Source organism: Acinonyx jubatus, chromosome C1 (assembly GCF_027475565.1).
Source record: "Acinonyx jubatus isolate Ajub_Pintada_27869175 chromosome C1, VMU_Ajub_asm_v1.0, whole genome shotgun sequence".
Classification (NCBI taxonomy): domain Eukaryota; kingdom Metazoa; phylum Chordata; class Mammalia; order Carnivora; family Felidae; genus Acinonyx; species Acinonyx jubatus.
The window spans coordinates 172,560,085-172,579,576 of record NC_069381.1 but is presented as its reverse complement, the minus strand read 5'-3'; the positions used below and the strand labels follow the sequence as shown (position 1 = coordinate 172,579,576).

The following is a 19,492-nucleotide window of genomic DNA, read 5'->3' as shown; positions in this document are numbered from 1 at the left end:
AGGGATAAAGTTGTTTCTCTCAAAAAATTACCCATCTTTAAAAGTAATAACAAGGCGTTCTTAATTCAGTCCCCTACTTAAACAATATTAACTGAAAATTTATATTGCAGATGATATGATAATATGAGTGAACAAGACAGAATTAACCTGTACACTGATGGAGCTTACACACTATCAGGAAAGACAGATATTGGGGAAAAAATGCCATATATGAGAGATCTTTTAAAAAGAATGCTATGGTAGCGTATTACAAGAGAACCTTAACCAGTATAAAAAACCAAGGGGACCTTGTCTAAGGAAGTAATATTAAAGCTACAATTTGAAAGCTATAGGTAAAGTTTAGTGAGAAAGAACATGGTGTACAAAGATTTAAAGGTATGAAGACATGACTTTCAAAGAACTGAAAAGAGACCAATAAGGATGAAAAGTAGAGAGAAACAGAAGAAGGGGCCACAGAAGAAGCCAACTGAAGAAGCGATGAGGCCTCTTGAAGAAACCTGTGGGGCAAGGGAGGCCTTGCAAAGAAAAGCAACTAAAATTGGCTGGTGGGAGGAGGGGGCACCTGGGTGGCTCAGCTCGTCAGTTAAGCACCAGACCGTTGATCTCAGCTCAGGTCTTGATCCCAGGGTTGTGTGTTCAAGCCCTGTGTTGGGCTCTGTGCTGGGCATGAAGCCTACTTTAAAAAATTAAAATTAAAATTAAAATTAAATAGGCTGGGACACATTAAATTGGCCTCTAAATTTGCATATTAATATATGCATTGTATTAAAGGAGATACTAGAAAAAAAGTTAAAAGGCTGTTACTACACCTCAGGCAAAAGATAATGATAGGAAGACAAAGCTGATCTCTGAGAACGAAAGATCATTAGATATATATATTTATATATATAATATTATATATTATAATACATATAATATAGTTAAAAGGTTTAATGGACAGGATTTGGTGTCTGAAAGGAAGGGGGTGGGAAGGCAGGCAAAGTAATTGCTAAAATCCTAAGGTTCAGGATTTTAGCAGCAGCGTGATGTCCAGATGGATCTGGAAGAAGAGATACAGTTCTAGGAAACAGATACAGGTCTTCTAGCAAAGAAAAGTTTCTTTACCTGACTTGATACAGTTTTAGATTAATTGTTAAATCAAACTCACTAAGGAGTTCGAGCCTTTTGTAAAAACTGAAAGATGACTGGAAACCTACCCAAAGACTTCAAAGTGAAGGGTGAAAGAAGTGATCCTTTTGCATTTAAATGCAGAATTGGGCTAATCATCAGTAAAAACAAGAAATGGTTATAAATATTTATTAAATATGAAAAGGAATAATATAATACTTAATTAGGTTTTGCCAAATCATCATTTTCTTATAAAATTGCCTTCCATAAATCTTGGTCCAACAATGTGGAATCAATGCAGGGGAAAGATAAATGATAATCAAGGTAAACTCTAAAAAGCACTAGAAAAGCAGGTATCTGCTCAAATTAAGCAGATGTCCTTAATAGAAGTATTCTGGCAACATAACATGGCCAACCCACAATGAGCAGGAATGGACGTGTGTGAAACTTGGAGACAGGCAGGAAGATGATCAAGTATTTGAAGGAAGGGATGTAGTTAGACACAACCCAGACAGAGAGAATGGCCTAAGTGCAAGTGTCGATGGGTAGAAGTGAGAAGGTACTGATAGTTAAATCCACAACACAGTTAGAGGTCAATGCTTCCAAACACTGTGCATGGACACCTCTATGGGGTCTTCTTGTTCTGAATATATTCTTCTGTACTTGAATGGGGATGTCAAGCTATAAAATGGTGGCACTTCCTGAAAGCCAACAGTTTCTATGGGTTGGTCAGACTAGCCTGTAACACAGTAATTGCACAGGTACTCAATGATTTCATTGCATTTTCCATTGTTATCTTATTTTTAAAATATGCAAAAAACTAAAATCGAAGTTTCTATTTTAAAGAGGATCCTCAATTCTAGGTCATGGAAAGTGAGGAGGAAGAGGCTTTAATAATGCCCTCACAGTGGAAAGTAAAACCCAGAAGATAGCAGGTTTTGTTTGTTTCCTACTGAACTCACAGTGCCTAAAACATTGCCAGGCACATGGTAGTTGCCCAATCTTGCAGAAGGAAAGAGTGAACGAACAAATGGGCATAATCTCAGAGCAAGACTAGGCAGCACAGGTACACACTGAAACCAACAATTCCAGCAACTTATAGCGTCTGCCTAGGAAGGCTGGGATAATGCCCTCAGATGCCAATATCTACAGTCTACTAGAGGGCTTGAAGCAGGAGAATCAATACAAAGTATAAGAAGCCAGATCATAAACTGCACTCTTATGAGTCTCATATTATCTCTGAAAATATCAGCAATACGCATCACTAATAATGTTTATTAGGAAGTATTGTGAGGGGCGCCTGGGTGGCTCAGTTGGTTGAGCTTCTGACTTCCGCTCAAATCATGATCTCGCGGTTTGAGAGTTCAAGCCCCACATCAAGCTCACTGCTGTCAGCAAGAAGCCTGCTTCAGATCCTCTATCCCCTTCTCTCTGCTCCTTCCCCGCTAACGCTCATTCTCTCTCTCTCTCAAAATTAAATAAAAATTAGAAAAAAAAAAGTATGTGAAAAAATGAATACGTGGCAAAAATGACCAATATTCAGTGAGAAGGACCTGAGTTGAACCATGTCTTCAGTGCTATGTATGCTGGGTGTTTGAGGGAAAGTCACTTAATTTTTCTGGACTTTAGTTTCCTCATATGCACAATGAGAAGAATGATACATTTTGCAGCACCTGGGTGGCTTGGTTGGTTAATCATCCAACTTTGGCTCAGGTCATGATCTCACAGTTCATGAGTTCGAGCCCAGAGTAGGGCTCCATGCTGACAGTTTGGAGCCTGCTTGGGATTCTCTCTCTCCTTTCCCTGCCCCTTCTTCCCCCGCCCCCGCCGCCCCCACATACACACACACTCTCTCTCAAAATAAATGAACTTCAAAAAAAAAAATTTCTTACACAGAGTTATTTTTAAGAAGAAAACAAGTTACTCTATTCAATATATGAAAAACACCAATGACTCCAGGCACTAGATAAGTATAGTTTTAAAATACATGTTAAGTAATATATATTATTGTCTTTATTCCTGCATCATACAAATCCATCATACCTACTTGTCACTGAAGCAGCTTAATTCCATACTACCAAAAACACAGATGAACTAGCAATTCTGCAAATTGGAAAGAATAAAGGAATCCAAAAGATTTTGAGTTTCCTTAGTATTATAGAGGGGAAAAAATTGCCCAAAACAAATGTAAAGGGTTTGTTTGCAATGAAATACTAAGAGTATTACTGGAAACCTGTTAAGCTTGGGAATAATATGTTAAATATCCAAATAGCACTATATCCAGGTCTGGCAATTGAAAGAAATAAGCCAGCATTAAAAAACTAAGAATCTACAATACAACCTTGGAATAATAACAGTGCTACTCTTTAGGAACTTTCAAAGCTCAGGAGATAGAAAAACAGTCTCTATGACTTACTACACAGAAAAACACATGCATCCAGCTCTCTATTCCCAGAATACATAGCCAGCCATTGTAAACGGCTGACAAACTAGAGTGCGATTGGCTACTTTTTACAGTAGATTCTATTTATTTCTGAAATGAGGGGTGGGGTGGAAATAAAAAGGTACATTTCTTTACTCCTTAGAATTCAAATAAGTTTTTTTTAATCCATTTTTGAGATATACTTGACATACAAGTTTAAGGTGTACACAAACACTTTATTTTTTAAGAGTTTATTTTCTTCAAAACTGTTTACACTATTCTTCAGGAATGAGAACAGTAACACCCTCAAATTCTACACAAGCAAAAAAGTTTTCTCCCTGCTATTAATACTTATCAGAAAATAACTTACTAAAACTCTGGTTATGACACCATTTGAGGTTGAAATCTTTCCTACAATTTGTGTTGAAATACTTGGCCTCATCATACTATAAAAATTAGATATTATATTATAATTTTGAAAAGAAATACACAAAATAAAATAACAAAAAAGAGTATTCTCAAAAGATAACTTGTTTTGTTTTGAAACTTCTATAATGACCTTCCTTCTCTGTCTTCATTCCTGATTGTTAACACCATTTCTCATATTTTAAATACACAGTGCAACTTCAGGTGGAAAGATTTCTCATTTATGTTTTGGCCTAGTTGAAAGAGTTAAAGGAATATGATCAAATTTTTCATTCACTTGATTTCTACGCGACTCTCCTCTATTCAAATAATATCTCTTAAGTTCCTCTGTTATTTTATATTAACCGCACACTACTTACTGTACTATATAGTCTGTCTCCAATGAGAGTGGGGGAACGGAGCCACGCACTGAACAAAGGAGGCTCCAATAGTTGAGTTCTCTGCTTCTTCTTACCTGCTAATCACCTGACCACTTGACGGATTTTCTCTTATCCACACTCATATCCTCATTGTCTGGAGGCACAGAACATAAATGGGAGTTTGCAGGTTTGAATGCTTGATTAGTCCTCTGCTATATCCCAACTAAGCAACTAGTTACTTATCCCTGGACTCAGGGCTTCTACAAGAATCTGGAACCTGCTATTTCTGAGTATGGAGCATTTATTGGTGTCACACCCACCTGTGGTTAACAGTCCTCCACTATGCCTATCTTGAGTTGTGGTTTTCAAACCTGAAAAATCAAATCTGACAGTGTATTCTTTTTTGGATCTCACACTTTTTGGCTTACTGAGGGTTTTCTATTTTCCAGCATAGTTCTGAACTGAATTATATATATTTATTTTCTGTTCTATCCAGGAATTTGTCATTGTAAGTGGGATATTACTGTGTATGCTTAGTTTATCATAAAGAATACAATATCTAGAATTTTCCTCTCAAAATATAATTTTATATCAAGTATAAGTTTAAAATATAAAAAGGATATCAAAAGCTCTTTTTTAACACTTCTATTTATTTATTTACTTATTTAGCTTTAAAGTTTATTTATTTTGAGAGAGAGAGCAAGTATGAGTTGGGGAGGGGAAGAGAGGAGAGAGAATTCCAAGCAGGTTCCACTCTGTCAGCGCAAAGCCTGACACAGAGCTTGGTCTAAGAAACTGTGGGGTCATGACCTGAGCTGAAACCAAGAGTCATGCTTAACCGAGTGAGCCATGGAGACATCCTTGTTTGTTTGTTTGTTTTTGAGGGAGGGTGGAAAAAGAGAGAATCCCAAGCAGGCTCCACACTGTCAGTGCACAGCCCAATACGGGACTGGAACCCATGAACCATGAGACCATGACCTGAGCTGAAATCAAGAGTCAGAGGCTTAACTGAGCCACCCAGGCACCCCTCAAAAGCTCTTTTAACAATCTCATTACCCTGAAAACTTACAATTGCTATTTGCATTAGTGTTAACTTAGGGCACAGAACTATCTCAAAATGCTATTTTCATACTTTCTAACTAAACGAAATAAGAGGTCTATTTTGGAATCTCTTTATAATGATACATACTAGAAAACATGTAAATAGAAGGATAAATCTGAATATTAGGTAAAAGAGTAGAGTTAAAGGATTTGAAGTGAATGAAAAATGAGGAGGGTGGGTGGCATAAAATTGTGGGAGAAGATGAAATATGTAGCGTGTCTAGCATAGAGCTGAATGTCAGATCGTCTCACAAGATGACAAGGGAATGCTGATTAGGTAGTTTGATGTTTTTGGATTAAAATACTTTCTCTTATGTTAATACATATCTTTTTCTTGCAGTAGAGTGTGGTAGATAAAAGGACTCTACTTGGGTTCTAATCTCATCTCTGCCATTTGACCTTGGGTAAGTTTACTTTATCTCTTTATGCCTAAACTTTCTAATCTGTACACAAAGTTCTTTACCTAAAAATTTCCATATAAGGATTAAATGTGTTCAGTTGTATAGACAGCTTAGAAGAGTGCCTGACACAAACTATATAATATCTAAGTGCTGGCCACTATTGTTAATATTATTAATGTTGCTAAGGATCCTGTGGCACATTTTTGATACTCAGGAGTTTAGAAAACTCCACTTAAGGATGGGGGGAAAAGGCCCATAAATTCTAAGCAGACTTTCAGACTATTCCAAGCAGAAATTCTACTATTATCTAGTAGAATTCCAAGGTTTTATTCTTTAAAATTTTTTTTTTTTTAATGTTTATTTGTTTTTGAGAGAGATTGAGGCAGGGTGCAAGCAAGGGAGGGCAGAGAGGGAGACACAGAATCCGAAGTAGGCTCCAGGCTCTGAGGCATCAGCACGGAGCCCAATGTGGGGCTCAAACACACAAACCCTAGATCATGACCTGAGCCAAAGTCGGACACTTAATCATTAACTGAACCACCCAGGCGCTGCCCAGGTTTATAGTATTGAGTCAAATTTTTCATAGGACAAGTCATCTAAAATACTCTTAGGATAGTCTAACTAAATGATATAAGAGATATAAACTTGCTTTGAAACAGTCGAAATCCCCATTGAAATGAATGAAATGTAAGTTTATGTTCCTTTTCTATAATTATTGTTATCTCTATTTTCTTATAAAATACTTAACCAAGAAATTTATTTCTAGCATATCTATTCAATCAAAACTATTTTTTAATGTTTATTTAGTTTTGAGAGAGAGCACAAGTGGGGAAGAGGCAGAAAGAGGGAGACACAGAATCTGAGGCAGGCTCCAGGCTCTGAGCTATCTGCTCAGAGCCCAATACGGGGCTCAAATCCATGAACTGTAAGATCATGACCTGAGCCGAAGTCTGATGCTTACCCGACTGAGCCACCCAGGTGGCTATTAAAAACTATTTTTAAAGAAAGAAGGTCTGTTTAATTTATAGTCATTAACAAATTGAAGCATGTTTGAATTTTGAACTATCCTTAAACAGTAAAATTTTTATATTTCATCCCAGGTTTGAATGAACAAATAATTATACTGATGAGTCAAGGCAAACAATGCTATTTAAGCAATTATCAAAATTTGAAAGAAAAAAATACTTCCCACATAAATGTCAAATAGTTTTCCTTTCTGCAGGTACTAGCCAGCATTTGGCCTTTTATTAAAATTATTATGAGGCATTAATTACTCTGTGTTATCTATTGGTAACTCTAAAAAAAGTAAACAATAGCCTTACGATGGCTTGAGAGTTTTAATTGCAACTTCATATCATCCAGTATGTGTTAATGGAATAGTTGTTTAATATTCTGAAACTGGGTGGGAAAGAAAAGAACATGCAAATATATTCTGTTGTCACAGCACGACCTTCGGATATAATAAAGTAGATTTAATATTAAAGCTCTAACTTTGCATTCCAGTAATCTAAATGCCACTTCAGTCTTACAGAAATTAGTAAAATCTCCACAGAAATGTTGTCTAATCACCTTATATAAAATGACCTGGGATTACTGATGACAACTTACATAAAAGGATCTAGTTCCATGTTTTATTAAAATGCTCTTCACCAATATGGTTTTCAAAACCAAGTGAAAAATGTTTGCAATGTGCATATTTTTTCTACTTTTTGTTCAAAAGTAGTAATTTTTCTCCTGATTTATCAAATGGCTACTTAACCAAGCTGAGGATATACAATCCATATCCCCAGATATAGTTCAAGGTATTTTAGGAAATACCTGCTCATGTGGTATAATTCTTTACTCACAACTCTTTTTTCTCCTATCTTTCGAAAGATACCCAATTCTTGAAATCAATTACTTATTTTTAGAAATACTATCCTACAAAAATTCTATTTCAGGTACAGCTTGTGTGCTAAAATTTACCCAAAAAACACGTTGTTTTGTTCTTTTTTTCCTGATTATAAAAGTAGTGTATGCTCATTGGACGCTCTAAACTTTAAAAGTAAGTTTTAAGTAATAAAATGAAAGTCACACAGAAATAGCCATTGCTAACACAGAAATCCATTTAGTTTGAGTATTTAGTATTAAAGGTAGCCAGATATATAGTGTTGAGATCTTACTATAGATACAGCAGTGTGTCCCCAGTCTGTTCTTCTCATTTTTGTTCTGTTTGCATTTTATAATGGTTTTTTCATATGCCATTAAGTATTCTTTCTCTGTTTTAATTGAAGCATAACTGAATATTATATTAGTTTCAGGTGTACAACATAGTGATTCGACATTTATATACATTACAAAAAGCTCACCATAAGTGTAGTTACCATCCATTACCATACAGAGTTATTACAATATTATCGATTCTATTCCCCATTCTGTACTTTATATCCACGCGATTTATTTTTTTATAACTGGAAGTTTGTACTTAACCTCCTTCACCTATCTTGCCCAGGTCCTGTATCCTCCTCCCCTCTAGCAACCACCAGTTTGTTCTCTGTATTTATGCATCCGTTTCTGTTTTGTTTTGTTTGTTCATTTGTTTTGTTTTTTAGATTTTACACATAAGTGACATAATAAGGTATTTGACTTTCTCTGTTTGACTTATTTCACTTTACATAATACCCTCTAGATCCTTTCATGTTGTCATAAATGGTAAGTAAATATTATTTCTAAATGTCAGTATTTCACTCTGCATAATCCTCCTTTGTTGGATATAGTAATAGGCTAAAAAAAAGATTTTTCAAATACACCCAACAATTTCAGGTATCATTTATGTTCTCAGATTTCCTTCCTCAACAGGACCTGTCCCATACAGACAACTACTTTTTGAACATACTCATTTAGAAGCACTACAGCAGTCAAAACTGAAAATATACAGGTGTGTCTGGATAGTTCAGTAGGTTAAGTATTGGTTTTGGCTCAGGTCACGATCTTACTCGTGAGCACGGAGGCTGCTTGGGATTCGTTCTCTCCCTCTCTCTCTGCCCCTCGCCCATTCATGTGCGCCCATGCGCTCTCTCTTGCTCTCTCAAAATAAATAAATAAACATATTTTTTTAAAAACCTGAAAATACACAAACTGAATCCATTAGTTTGTTCCCAGGTCTCTGTACCTGTGTCCATCTCTCTCTCTCTCTCTCTCTCTCTCTCTCTCTCTCTCTCTCTCTCTCTCACACACACACACACACACACATTTCCAATCTCAGCACCTATAAACATCATCCACAGTCCCAGAAGCTAGGACCCCGGCCATCATACTTTGCCTATAATTCATACAAAATCAATTCCTAGTGTTCAACATATCAGAATTACAGTTATTTTCTTTCCTCCATTCCACCACCAGCATCTCCTTCACCAAGAAGGTTCATTATTTCAAACCCAGATTACTGCACAGTTGCCTCGCTGGCTTTTCTTTCTCCAGCATTGCTCAAACATTTCTCATCTCCACACTGCACCCCAAACGGTTTCTGTAAAATAGAAATCTGATGTGGTTGTTCACCTGCTTAGTTCCCTCTGGTGGCTCCCCACTACGTTCATGATAATGTCATATTCCTTACAAGCTCCCTTTTCACGTGTCCCATTAACTTCCTTGCCATCATCTCTCCTCTTCGCACCTTATCCAGCCCTGGGCATTTTTTGCTCCAGCTATACTGAACTGCTTTCAGTTCTTCTAATGAACTATGCTTTTTCATAAATGCTTGCAGGGTCCACTACATATCCGGTGCCTTCTGACTGAACATTCACCCTGAGTTTAGACATTATTTCCCCTAGGTAGCCTTCTCTGGCATACCCCAAGTACAGGCTCAGGGACTCCGCCAGGAATAGTATCCTATACCCTCCTACAGTGGTAAAATAGCATCTCTACAAAATTCATGTTCACTCAGAACTTCAACATTGATCTTCTTTGGAACTAGGGTCCTTGCAGATGTAATCAGAGATAAAATCATCCTGAATTTTAGGATGGACCCTAAATCCAACGACTGGTATATTTATAAGAAGAGGAGAGGAGAAGCACACCCAGAGACACACAGAGAGGAAGGCCATGTAGACAAGATGGAGCCAGAATTTATTTATGCTGCAACAAGTCCAGGAATACCAGGAGTCACCAGAAGCTAGAAACAAAGAAGAATCCTCTTCTAGAGTCTTTGCAGGGAGTTTGACCCTACTGACACCTTGATTTCAGACTTCTAGTCTCTAGAATTGTTATTGTTTTAAACTGCCTAGTTTGTGATTCTCTGTTATAGTAGTCCTAGGAATCTTATCTACTTTCTACCTTAAAATTATTGCAATATATGAATTGTCATATTTCTACATTTTAAAATGTTTATTTATTTATTTTAAGAGTGGGGGAGGGACAAAGAGAGAGAGAGAGAGAGAGAGAGAGAGAGAGAGTTGGGGGAGAGAGAGAATCCCAAGCAGGCTCCACACTGTCAGCACAGAGCCTGATGCGGGGCTCGTTCCCATGAACTGTGAGCCAAAAATCAAGAGTTGGAGCTTAACCAACTGAACCATTCAGGTGCCCTTGAATTGTAGTATTTCAGTTATCTCTAAACTATAAACTCTGTTTAAAGCAAGAACTAATTCTTTCAGTTTCATGTTCATTGCTAAGTATAGCAATTGACACATGACAGGCAATTAATAAACATATGCATAAAAGAAAGAATAAATAAATTTTTCATAATAGTAGATATCTACTGAAACCTCAGTAATGCTATTATTTATGTTCATTTTCCTTGCAAAATCTTTATTATTTGACCCATTAGAGTCTGAAGAAGGGTTTTAGCAAATATCTATGGCTTTTACTGCCCCATATCTATTCCCCATCCTGGTCTCAAAACTTTGAGGTTCCTTTTGGAGCCTATCCTTTCCATGAGTACACAGTCTCCCGAGAATTGTTAATCAAGTGCTACGGTTGCTGGCAGAGGGCAAATAATTCAAACTCAGCCATGCAGACGCCCTTTGTGAATGTGGGAAGAATAGCACCGAAATGCAGGATTGGACCAGATTCAGCTGCCTGGCAGTCTGCTTCAGTCTCCTTCCACTTCCTGCTTTCTAGACCCCTGGAATGATTCTGGCTCCTCTCTCTCCTAAAAATGATTTTGTCTGATTACCTTCTGATTCTGTGAACTAACTCCAATCCTTTCAGCAGACTGCCTTTTTTGCTTTAAGTACCCAGAACTCATTTCTGTTACTTGCAATCCAAGAACAGTAGTTGACAGAGACTCTTCAAATGTAGATGTGATTACTACTAAGTACAGATTGCTTGTATAAATAGGTGTTCTGTCACAGATGGTCACCTAACCAAAACGTTTCCAGCTTAGATTGTCAGGCCACCTAACTGATGAACCATATAATTTAAAATTCATGATTTGCCAGTTTCCTTCTCTGAGGCAGCCATTTCCATTTCTTCATGCATTGCACATATTAATGTAAATCCTATTCTTCTCCTTCATTTATTTGTCTTCATATATAAAAAGTTATCCTTTTAAACACTTTTTAAAAATTTTTCACTGAACTAGACTTTCTCAATGTAAATCATGCCTTAAAAAGCAAATTAAAACATTTTATAAAGAATGTTACCCCTAAAGAAGTAAAAGCTTTGGTATAATATATGATACTCTTAAAACTGCAATTATTAGTTCACATTAAAAGGCCCATAGTTGACCACTCTGCAACACAGAGAACCAACATTTGCTAAACAACCACTTTGCTAGGTTTTACTATTCTATTCAAACAGCTATTAATTTATAAAGAAGCCATTCATTACAATTACAAATTACATAAATATACAGAACATTTTTTTCCTTCAAGTTTCTTCATTAAATGAAAATTAATGTTATTATATGGGTAAAGATTAATTTGAAATCATTAATTATTGGCGCATAAGTATCATTTACATATATAGACTGAACATCAATTTTAAACGTACAGCCAAAGATCAGTGGCAGCAAAATGGTTTTCTTCAATTTCTTCAATGGCTTAAAGGTTATTTTCTTTTGTATTTTTAAATTCTGATAACCCATAATACATCTCCTGAATAGGATTTGAATTAGCTCTCCACTGAAGGATCTCCTTAGAGACTCTCTTCAGCTAAGAGTGCTTTCATCTTACTCATTACAACGGAAAGGGGCAGAAGAAATTCGACTTCTATTTCCTTTCTGCTACTTTCTTAACATTGCGTTACCTATTTGTCATCTTTATTCTACCCCTCACTATCTTGAACGACTACATTATGTTCCTCACACTTTCTGCCTAATAGATTGTAATGTCCACGAGGATGTGTATTTTAATACTCCTAAAAACTTAAAACCACAATACACTCACATTTGAATCTAAACTTCATTTATGATCTCAAAACTAAACTTTCCCTTTCTGTCATGCTTACTTGACTTTCTGCTTCTGCACATTTACATCAAACATGCATTTGCCTTCACCCTACCATTAAATTTTCCAGTCCTGCTGCACGATCAGTCCATAATTTCCCTTTCTCTTTCATTTGTTTCCATCTTAGGCTAATCTGTCAGTTTAGCCATTTTATTGATGTTAGACCTCTTTTCTCTTCAACTCTTTCTTCTGTAACATTAGTTTACAAAAGATGAAGACCTATTCAGTCTTGGTCATGATATTAGACATTCTGCTTGTTGCAAAAACAACAAACAAATAAACAGCTATTTGATTCTCAGAGAAAGAGAATCCCAGACAATGGCAAGCAAAAATGAAAGGACACAATATATTTGGAAGTTTCTATATAATTTTATAGATCTACATAAGGAATGATTAAAGTGAAGCTTGAATTTTATAAAATCAAGATCCAGATCACAAGGGTGTCCTATTCCCTGAGAATGTTACATAAAGGAAGAGAACGGCATAATCCTATTTGGGTTTTCAAAAGCCTCTTTGCAGGGAAAGGTTTCCAGGGGAAAAGCTCAGAAACAGTTTGACTGCTTAGCAGTTATTCTGCTGGTTTCGAAGAAATAAAAGAAGCCTGTAATCAGTAGAAGAGAGATTGCAAAGAAAGAGATAAGTGAGAAAAATTTAAGGAATAGAATGAAAAAGACTGGTTAATCATTGACAAGTCCTGGGTATTAACAAATAAAGAAGGAATTCAAATTGACTCTAAGTTTTCCAATTTGACTCTCCAAATGAATAGTAGTTCTAACTGGAGAGGTAGAAACTACAAAAAGAAAAAAAAAGTCAGATTCTTGCTAAGAATATGAGATGATTATAATCTGTTATAACCTGTTATGTTGGGTCCATCTACATAGATACACCAAACAAATGGAAGTATCTAGAAATCTGATGGAATAGGCAGTTTCTAAGATGGCTTCCAATAATCTCTGTCTCCTGGTGTTGATGTCCTTTTGTGATCCCCTGCCCCTGAATGCGGGCTGGACCTATGACTCACTTCCAAAATACAGAAAACTGCAGAAGTGGTAGTATATTAGTTTCCTGTGGCTGCCATGACAAATTACCACAAACTGGATGGCATGAAACAACAGAAATGGATTCTGTCAGAGTTTTGGAGGCCAGAACTGAAATCAAGGTGTCAGAAAGGCTACACTTCCTCTCTAAAGGCCCATAGGGAAGATATCGTTCCTTGCCTCTTCCAGTTTCTGGAAGCTCCAGGTGGTCCTTGACTTGTGGTTGCATCATACCAGTCCTTGCCTCTGTCTTCACAGAGTCTTCTCTCATAAGAACACATGTCCTTAGATTTAGGGCTCATCTAGTTAATCCAGGATGTTTGTACTCAAGATCCTTAGTTTAATTACATCTTCAAAGAATCTTTCCAAATAATGTCACATTCACAAGTACCACAGGTTAGGACTTGAACACATGTTTTTGGGGGCCATCACTCAACTCACTACACACGGGATGATACTTCCTAGCTTTGGTTGTAAAGGAACGTTGTTTCCATAGTCATGCTCACTTTTGCTTTCTCTTGTATTGCTTGTCCCAGGAAAAACTAGCTTCCATATGATGAGGCAGCTGAGTCTGGAAGTGGACTCTTCAGCCCCAGATGAACTCTGAAATGACTGTAGCTCCAGCTTGATAGCACGACTACAACATGATGAGATACCTGGAGCCAGAGGTGCCAGCTAAACTGTGTCCATAAACTCTGAGACAACACATAAGCACTGTTTTAAGCTGCTAAGTTTTGATGTGATCATACACATCATTCTATTCATTCTATTCATCTATTCATTCTATTCATACAGCAATAGAAAACTAATACGGAGCTCACAAAAATGTCTAAGCTGGGTCAACAATAATTAAGACAAGCCATGGAAATGATTCATTTTAGCGTTTAAGAAATATTTATAAAGTATCCTCTATAAAACAAACATTGTGATGGGTTTTATTTAGATCTAAGTCTGTATCTGTAATGATAAAGGACGAACCAATCCTCAGGAATCTTACAGTCTCAGGGAATGACAGACAAGACCACAATGCATGGTATCACAGAAGAATGTAAACTGGGTTAAGAGGACATAGCACATAGAAGAAGGATCCCATCCAGGTTCCAAAAGTCCAAGCAGACTTCCTGGAGAAACTGATTCTTAACTTCCACAAACTGACCTACCTATAAGTATAAATTAACAGAGTTCCCTTCCTTTCAACTTTCAAATTTTCAATGCAAAATTTAAGGCACCTCTAAGTGGTAAGGACACTTTCCATTACACTAAGACTCCTATAATAAATTTATCTAAGCTTTTAGGGCACGAACATATATCCACTTCTGCTGCTGCTGGAAAGGCTAAACCTAAATTATACACACAGTGGTTATGAATCTTTATTTCATATTTCATGTTTTGCTTGGTGTAACTGGTTTTTATTCTTATTGTCCTTGTACTTTCATTTTAAGGAAACTCAAATTACTTTTAATAATTAAAACATGAATACTCAATTATATAAGGAATTACAATGAAAGCTATAAACAAAACACAGTGAGACAGGAGGACAGAAAAATCCTTGGTATTCAAAATCAAAACCAAACTTAGAATTTTACCAACACAAAAATCTCACTTTTGCCATAGTTTCCTTATTTCTGTTAATGCCATAAACATGCTCCACTTGCCTAACATAAAAGACCCTCCCTTGAATCTCCCAGCACACATACCACTGCCTTTAATTTTATATACTACTCTCGCCCTAGATAAAATTTCCATTGCTTCTTGTTTGAATCCTTGGAACGTTTAGAAACATTGATTCTTCGTGGGTAACCTTGCTCAGACTTGATATCTTTGGGAAAACCTTACCAGTTGATAACCTAGTACCTGCATCTCAACATAGTTAGCTACCAGCTAGTCTGTTTCAAAATGTAATTCAGGGGATCCGAAGTGATACAGTTGGTTGAATGTCTGACTCAATTTCGGCTCAGATCATGATCCCAGGGTCTTGAGATGAAGCCCCATGTCAGGCTCTGTGCTGAGCGTAGAGCCTCCTTAAGAGTCTCTCCCTCTCTCTCTCTCTGCCCATCTTCCCTCACTCTTGCTCTCTCTCTTAAAATAAAAATTAATTAATTAGTTAATTAAAATGTGATTCAACTGTTACACTATCGTGGTGTATTATATTCATTTGCTGGTCATGCGTGTCTCATCCCCTACAGGATTAGCTCCTCAGGAATGAAGATTATGTCTTCATCTTTTTTTCTACAGTTCTTCAAGTTCCTCAAGTGCCTGGCAAATAGCAAGTGTTTAACAAATGCTGATGAAAATGAAAGGAAAAGTCTACGAATCATTCTCCCTTCCTTTGGGTTTGCTCTCCCTTCATTAGTCAGACATACATATCCTTTCTAGATTAAGCTTCTTAAAGGACTACATGGACCATCTCATTCCCCTGCAATTGTTCCCTCATCATATGATGATGACATATAAATTCCTAAGTATAGACATCAAAATACAGAACATATTTCCCATCACTCTGCTATATCTACCTTATCTTTCCTATTTCCTGAATATCCCCCATTCTTTCTCAGCTGCGTATCTTGGCTCCAACTTGGCCCTCCATTTAAATGTTCACCCACCAAAGTTCTACCTACTCTAAAAAGCACAATTCAACTGGTCTTTCATTTGTGAAGTGTTCTTGGCACTTAGCACATCCTACTTGTACCTAAGGAACTGAAATATGCTTCTTATCTTGCCATATTTTATTAAAAATAAAAGAGGCAAGAAATATTCTATACCTTCCTGTCCTGAATGGCTACCATCACCACCGCCATCAATAATAATAAAATATTCACAGTGCTTAGTACAATAATAAATTTTCAATAAATAACTAATTGAATAAAATATATTTGTTATAATTTCTAAAAATTGTATTTTTAGACAGTGTAGAAAAATTATACATATATAACATTCAATTTTCTTTTGGGATTAGTTATCTAAAGGATATATTGGCTGAGTATATGTGAGTAGAGGATATTACTGCTTAAAAGAAAAACTTAGAATATTGACTTAATTTTGAATTTTTTCTTCAACACAAGCTAAGTTTAGTTAGGGAATTTCTTAGAATGAAAATATTTTAAGTCATGGATCAACAAACATTTTCAAAAATTGCTATTGAAAACTGTAACTCATTACTACCTTCTGGAGGTAAGTTCAGAAATAATAAAAAGCCTTTAAAATATTATAGCCTTTGGGCACCTGGGTGGCTCAGTCGGCTGAGCATCCCACACTTGATTTGGGCTCAGGTCATGATCTCACAGTTCATGAGCTCGAGCCCTGCATTGGGCCCTGCACTGACAAGCACAGAGCCTGCTTGAGATCCTCTGTCTCCCTCTCTCTCTGCCCCTCCCCTACTCTCTCTCTCTCAAAATAAATAAACTTTAAAAAATATATTTAAAAATATATATATTAGAGTCACTGAGCTAGTGATGCTAATTTTCATAACTCTACTAATGCAAAATGAGTGATAAACATATCAATCTATCTATAAAGATACCATCTGATAATAAACACAATCTAAAAAATACTTTAAAATTATTTATTTTTATTAACAGATACAAAAAATGTGGAACATTCATATTTTCATAACAAAATAGGTTTGTTATAAAAATAATAAAGAAATTCAACAAAGAATATATATATTATCCCCACTTAGTTTAAAGGGAAAAACCGACACAAAGAATTAAATGATCTAGAACAAAATGATAACAGGAGTTACTTTTATAAAAACAGGCTCATTTGTGTTTTTACTTTTATTTTGCTTATGTATTTTACCACTTTCTGTAATAAAACTATCTTTTTCAATTTAGGCACAAAATAAAAACACTTTTTACAGTTTCGAATCTTTTTTTGACATGGTGTTAAGTATATAAACAATCACTTATTCTTACCTGAGTATGCTCGGATATAGTTGAAAGAATATGCAGCTGTTTGACTTTGAATAGTTTCAATCATATAGTTGCCATCTGAGATCTTCAGTCACTTTCTCTCCTATGTATATCAGATGGAATCACTTATGACTAAAAATAAAATTAAAATTGGACTTAGTAGATTTAATCAATAATTATATTTATATGTGTTTTAATTTAGATGTTATAATACATATTCTAAAATTCTAAGTATGTTTCTTGTGGAAGTTCAAGAAAGTTACCTAAAAACAAAAACAAAACAAAAAAATGGGGGTTGCCTGGGTGGCTCAGTCAGTTAGGCAACCAATTCTTGATTTTGGCTAAGGTCTTGATCTCATGGTTTGTGAGTTCAAGCCCCACATCGGGCTCCCAGCTGACTGTGTGGAGCCTGCTTGGGATTCTCTTTCCTTCTCTCTCTGCCCTTCCCCGGTTCATGTGTGTGTGCGCATGAGCGCGCTCTCTCTCTCTCTCTCTTTCAAAATAAATAAATAAACTTAAAAAAAATAACAATGGTAAAGTGGGCATTTTTTTTAAAAGGTAGAGTAACAGATTGCTAGATAAGATCAAATGCCCAAATTGCTAGATAAGAGGTTAAGTGTTTTAACTCATGAATATGTTACTATCAAAGCACAGTGATGGTAGGTTGACAATATACCCTTCCTCCCTCAGGCTGCACAGCTAGCCCCAGCTATGGCCTTCACTTATCAGCTAATTAGATTAACCAAGTGCACACTCTGTCCCTGATTAAGAAGTTGAAACAGAATTTTAGAAAACAATGATCTATTTTAACTTTCATTCCACTTCAACTGCCATGGAGAAGATTTTAGGTAACTTATCCTATTCATTCTCATACTCAACTAGAACAGACAGCAGCTGATTTAAATTTTTACATTTTTATTCCAACAGATGAAAGGAAAAGTCTCTTCAGATGTAACAGAAATTATGTCTTCCCTTAATTTGGTCAACAAATATACCTCCGATATAAATTCAAATACTAGCAAAAATATTCACAATATAGTATCTCTTCTTGCTAAAACAACTGTTTTTTGTTTTGTTTTAGCAAAAATACAAAAACGTATCTCACTCTTTTGTACTGCTTCCCCCCGTAACTTTGATACAGACCATGTAAAGCCAAATCTGTATTTTTGACTTTTTCAAATTATAGACTAAAGACACATCTCAAACACTTTATTTCTGCCTCTCTGTATCTAAGCCATGTGAATATTCTCAACACTATCTTTTTTCCTCTTAACTACAATTTTATTTAGAATTCTATTTGTTGACTCCATTCCTTTTCATTTTCTAATATAACTTTAGAAACAAAGAAAGGATCTTAATTTAGGTAGCCCTGGAGGCAAACTCTGAGGTAATCATTCAAATAAATAAGTTTGTTTGGGAGATGCTAAAGGAATGGGATTATAGACAGATCGTCAACAACACCTACCACAAAAGACAACAATTGTGCAATTTGAATTAAAATATGAGCATGGTATATTTTAAGGCCATATACACATATTCCATAGTATTAGTGGAAAAAAAGTATCTATCCAATGATGCTATTATTTATTAAACCATATGGTATTCTCAAAGCATTTACTGAATCTTAGGGTATATGCAGGATACAATTCATTTACTCTTTCCTCAAAATGTAAAGGATCCATTATCGACCTCCAGCTTTAGAATTCACACATGACACAACTAAAAGTTAACCATGAAACTATGTCATGATTTCCAAAGCAACTGACTAGATCATTTTTCTTTTTTGTCTTGGGAAGGAAGAAAAGGGGACACAAAATTAGTTCTTTTGGAGTATAATCATAATTTATTTATTTTGAGCAAATATTGGCCTTATGAAAATAAGTAAGAAAGAAATCACCCAAGATAACATAAGTAACCAGATGGCTCAAAAAATCTCATTCCAAAATATTATACAAAGTAAACATTTTCCTTAAAACGGTTAATTCAATTTAACAGCCCCACAGCTTGTATTTCTTTCTAAGATTGACTGAAATCTAGTCTTACTGCGGAAATGTTTTCAGCCTAGAATATTTTATGCAATGTGACAGAATGAAAAAGAGCACTAAAATATCCACATCAAAAAACAAGAATGAACTTGTGTCTACTTTTATCTGTCTTCTTGCAAGAAAATGACATATATTCTGAAGTGGATCTATTGTTCTATGTCTGATGTGATTAAACTTGTGCAGATAAAGAGCATTTAAAAATATCCTTGCAAAAAATGAGATGTACTTACGAGTTGTTCTTTTGAACATATTTTTATTTTA

General features: G+C 35.7%; 1 protein-coding gene across 18 annotated transcripts in view; it reads right to left on the bottom strand.

The window, feature by feature from the left end:
• The window catches only part of GULP1 (GULP PTB domain containing engulfment adaptor 1), a 741,807-nt gene that overhangs the window by 161,812 nt on the left and 560,503 nt on the right, over nt 1-19,492 (bottom strand). For 15 of the 18 annotated variants that reach the window (XM_053215424.1, XM_053215420.1, XM_053215421.1 and 12 more), the window contains one exon: nt 17,190-17,318. The exons of the other annotated variants lie outside the window; for them this stretch is intronic. The gene's annotated coding sequence lies outside the window, so the exon portion shown is untranslated. The remainder of the gene's footprint in view (nt 1-17,189; nt 17,319-19,492) is intronic. 18 annotated transcript variants of the gene reach the window in all.